At 39.9% G+C, this 4,283-nt stretch overlaps 1 non-coding gene across 1 annotated transcript; it reads right to left on the bottom strand.

Annotated features, from left to right (window-relative positions):
* Positions 1-3,332: 3,332 nt before the first annotated feature.
* LOC130971069 (small nucleolar RNA R71) lies at positions 3,333-3,440 on the bottom strand. The gene has a single exon (XR_009082304.1). It is a non-coding gene; the product is annotated as a small nucleolar RNA R71 (small nucleolar RNA).
* Between the last annotated feature and the right edge of the window lie 843 nt (positions 3,441-4,283).

Raw genomic sequence — 4,283 nt, 5'->3', positions numbered from 1 at the left:
CTTTGCCCAAGATTTGATGGCCCAAACCGGCGTTCAAAGTCACCTTCAGGAATTCCAGCGTTAAACGCCGGAACTGGCACCAAAATGGGAGTTAAACGCCCAAACTGGCATAAAAGCTGGCGTTTAACTCCAAGAAGAGTCTCTACACGATAATGCTTCATTGCTCAGCCCAAGCACACACCAAGTGGGCCCGGAAGTGGATTTTTATGTCATTTACTCATCTTTGTACACCTTAGGCTACTAGTTCTCTATAAGTAGGACCTTTTACTATTGTATTTTCATCTTTGGACATCTAGTTCTTAGATCATCTGGGGGCTGGACTCACGGCCATGCCTAGACCTTGTTCTTATGTATTTTCAATGGTGGAGTTTCTACACACCATAGATTAAGGTGTGGAGCTCTGCTGTACCTCGAGTATTAATGCAATTACTATTGTTCTTCTATTCAATTCCGCTTGTTCTTATTCCAAGATATTCATTCGCACTCAAGAACTTGATGAATGTGATGATTATGTGACACTCATCATCATTCTCACTTATGAACAAGTGACTGACAACCACTCTGTTCTACATGCAACAAGGCTCTAATGTTTATCTCTTGGATTCCTGATACAACCGAGTGCTCGCCTGACAAACGAGCCAGCCATTCCGTGAGATCAGAGTCTTCGTGGTATAGGCAAGAACTGATGGCGGCATTCAAGAGAATCCGGAAGGTCTAACCTTGTCTGTGGTATTCTGAGTAGGATCAATGATTGAATGACTGTGACGTGCTTCAAACTCCTAGCAGGCGGGGCGTTAGTGACAGACGCAAAAGAATCACTGGATTCTATTCCAGCCTGACCGAGAACCGACAGATGGATAGCCGTGCCGTGACAGGGTGCGTTGAACATTTCCACTGAGAGGATGGGAGGTAGCCACTGACAACGGTGAAACCCTTGCATAAGCTTGCCATGGAAAGGAGTAAGAAGGATTGGATGAAGACAGCTGGAAAGCAGAGAGACGGAAAGGAAAGCATCTTCATACGCTTATCTGAAGCTCTCACCAATGATATACATAAGTATCTCTATCTTTTTCTTTATGTTTTATTCATTCATCATCTATACCCATCTGAGTCTGCCTGACTGAGATTTACAAGGTGACCATAGCTTGCTTCATACCAACAATCTCCGTGGGATCGACCCTTACTCGCGTAAGGTTTATTACTTAGACGACCCAGTGCACTTGCTGGTTAGTTGTGCAAAGTTGTGTTTATGCCATGGTATTGAGCACCAAGCTTTTGGGGCCATTACTAGGGATTATTTGAGTTGTAGTGATCACAATTTCGCACACCAAGTTTTTGGCGCCGTTGCCGGGGATTGTTTTGTGTATGGACAACTGACGGTTCATCTTGTTGCTTAGATTAGGTATTTTTCTTCAGAGTTCTTAAGAATGAGTTCTAGAGTTTCATGATGATCTATTGAAATTTGGCTGGCTGAGAAGCCATGTCTAATCTTATTGGACCGAGGTTTCAACTGATCATCACAATAGCTTGTTGATTTCTATCAATCTTACTATTGGAGCAATGATCTGCTAAGGCTTGGCTGGCCATTGGCCATGTCTAGTGTTTTGGACCGAAGCTTTCTTTGAAAGCTTGGCTGGCTGTGAAGCCATGTCTAATTCCTGGACCGAAGTCTTAGACTAGCATTGCAATGATTCCTGGAATTCAAATTGAGAATTCTGAAACCTTCATTTTCTATTTTCATATAATTTTCGAAAAAGCACAAAAAAATTTTCAAAATCATAAAAACCAAAAAAATTTTATGTTTCTTGTTTGAGTCTAGTGTCTAATTTTAAGTTTGGTGTCTTGCATGCATTTTTTATTTGATCTTGGTTCTATTTTCAAGTCAATAGTACAGGGAATTGAGGATTTAGAACATGCAGCAGAGGAATTACACAGAAAAAGCTGGGCGTTCAAAACGCCCAGTGAAGAAGGACAGACTGGCATTTAAACGCCAGCCAGGGTGCCTGGTTGGACGTTTAACGCCCAACAAGGTATTGCATTGGGCGTTAAACGCCAGAATGTGCACCATTCTGGGCGTTTAACGCCAGGATGGCACAAGGGGGAGGATTTTGTTTTCAAATCAATTTTTTTTCAAGTTTTCAAAGTTTTTCAAAATCAAATCTTTTTCAAATCATATCTTTTCAATCAAATGTTTTCAAAATCAATTTCTTTCCTTTTTCAAAGATACTTACTAACAATTAATGATTTGATTGAACATTTTAAGTATGTTGCCTTTTCTGTTGAGAAAGGTTTTAAATGTTTGAATCATATCTTTTCTTGTTAGGCAAGTCATTAATTTTTAAAAATCAAATCTTTTTTTTTAAAAAATTTTTTTTTCAAATCATATCTTTTCAATCATATCTTTTTAAAACCATAACCTTTCAATCAAATCTTTTTAATCACATCTTTTTCAAAACAGTTTTTAATCATATCTTTTTAATTTCTAATTTCAAATCTTTTTCAGAAATCACTTGATTTCTTTCTCACTCTTGCTTTTCGAAAATCAATTAAAGTTCTTCAAAATGTTTTTTAAAAAAATCTTTTTAAATTAATTTTCGAAAATTCTCTTCCCCTCTTCTCACATCCTTCTATTTATGGAGTACCACTCCTCCTCAATGCACAATTCGAACTCTATCTGATTAAGTTCGAATTTTCTACTTCTTCCTTCTAATTTTCTGTTCTTCTGACACCTCAAGGAATCTCTATACTGTGACATAAAGGATTCCATATTTTCTTGTTCTCTTCTCTTTCATATGAGCAGGAGCAAAGACAAAGGCATTCTTGTTGAAGCTGACCCTGAACCTGAAAGGACCTTGAAGCGAAAGCTAAGAGAAGCTAAGGCACAACTCTCTGTAGAGGACCTAACCGAATTCTTCAAAGAAGAAGACATGGCAGCCGAAAACAACAACAATGCAAACAATGCAAGGAAGGTGCTGGGTGACTTTACTGCACCTACTCCCGACTTTTATGGGAGAAGCATCTCTATCCCTGCCATTGGAGCAAACAACTTTGAGCTTAAGCCTCAATTAGTTTCTCTAATGCAACAGAATTGCAAGTTCCATGGACTTCCATTGGAAGATCCTCATCAGTTTTTAGCTGAGTTCTTGCAAATCTGTGACACTGTCAAGACTAATGGGGTTGACCCTGAGGTCTACAGACTTATGCTATTCCCTTTTGCTGTAAGAGACAGAGCTAGGACATGGTTGGACTCACAACCTAAAGAAAGCCTGGACTCATGGGAAAAGCTAGTCAATGCCTTCTTGGCAAAGTTCTTTCCACCTCAAAAATTGAGTAAGCTTAGAGTGGAAGTCCAAACCTTCAGACAAAAGGATGGAGAATCCCTCTATGAAGCTTGGGAAAGATACAAACAATTGATCAGAAAATGTCCTTCTGACATGCTTTCTGAATGGAGCATCATAGGTATTTTCTATGATGGTCTGTCTGAACTATCCAAGATGTCTTTGGATAGCTCTGCTGGAGGATCTCTTCATCTGAAGAAGACGCCTACAGAAGCTCAAGAGCTCATTGAAATGGTTGCAAATAACCAATTCATGTATACTTCTGAAAGGAATCCTGTGAACAATGGGACTAATCAGAAGAAAGGAGTTCTTGAGATTGATACTCTGAATGCCATTCTGGCTCAGAATAAAATATTGACTCAACAAGCAGTACTAAGGATGCTTCATCTGAAGAAGAAGCCTATGATCCTGAGAACCCTTCAAAGGAAGAGGTGAATTACCTAGGAGAACCCTATGGAAACACCTATAATTCTTCATGGAGAAATCATCCAAATTTCTCATGGAAGGATCAACAGAGACCTCAACAAGGTTTCAACAACAATAATGGTGGAAGAAACAGGTTTAGCAATGGCAAGCCTTTTCCATCATCTTCTCAGCAACAGACAGAGAATTCTAAGTAGAACCCCTCTGACTTAGCAACCATGGTCTCTGATCTAATCAAAACCACTCAAAGTTTCATGACTGAAACAAGGTCCTCCATTAGGAACTTGGAGGCACAAGTGGGACAGCTGAGCAAGAAAGTTACTGAACTCCCTCCAAGTACTCTTCCAAGTAATACAGAAGAAAATCCAAAAGGAGAATGCAAGGCCATCAATATGGCCGAATTTGGAGAGGAAGGAGAGGAAGTGAACGCCACTGAGGAAGACCTCAATGGGCGTGCACTGACCTCCACTGAGTTCCCCAATGAGGAACCATGGGAATCTGAGGCTCAAAATGAGACCATAG

This window comes from Arachis stenosperma, chromosome 3 (assembly GCF_014773155.1).
Source record: "Arachis stenosperma cultivar V10309 chromosome 3, arast.V10309.gnm1.PFL2, whole genome shotgun sequence".
In the NCBI taxonomy this organism is placed as follows: Eukaryota; Viridiplantae; Streptophyta; class Magnoliopsida; order Fabales; family Fabaceae; genus Arachis; species Arachis stenosperma.
Note: the sequence above shows the minus strand (reverse complement) of the source record. Positions and strands in the feature narration are given on the sequence as shown.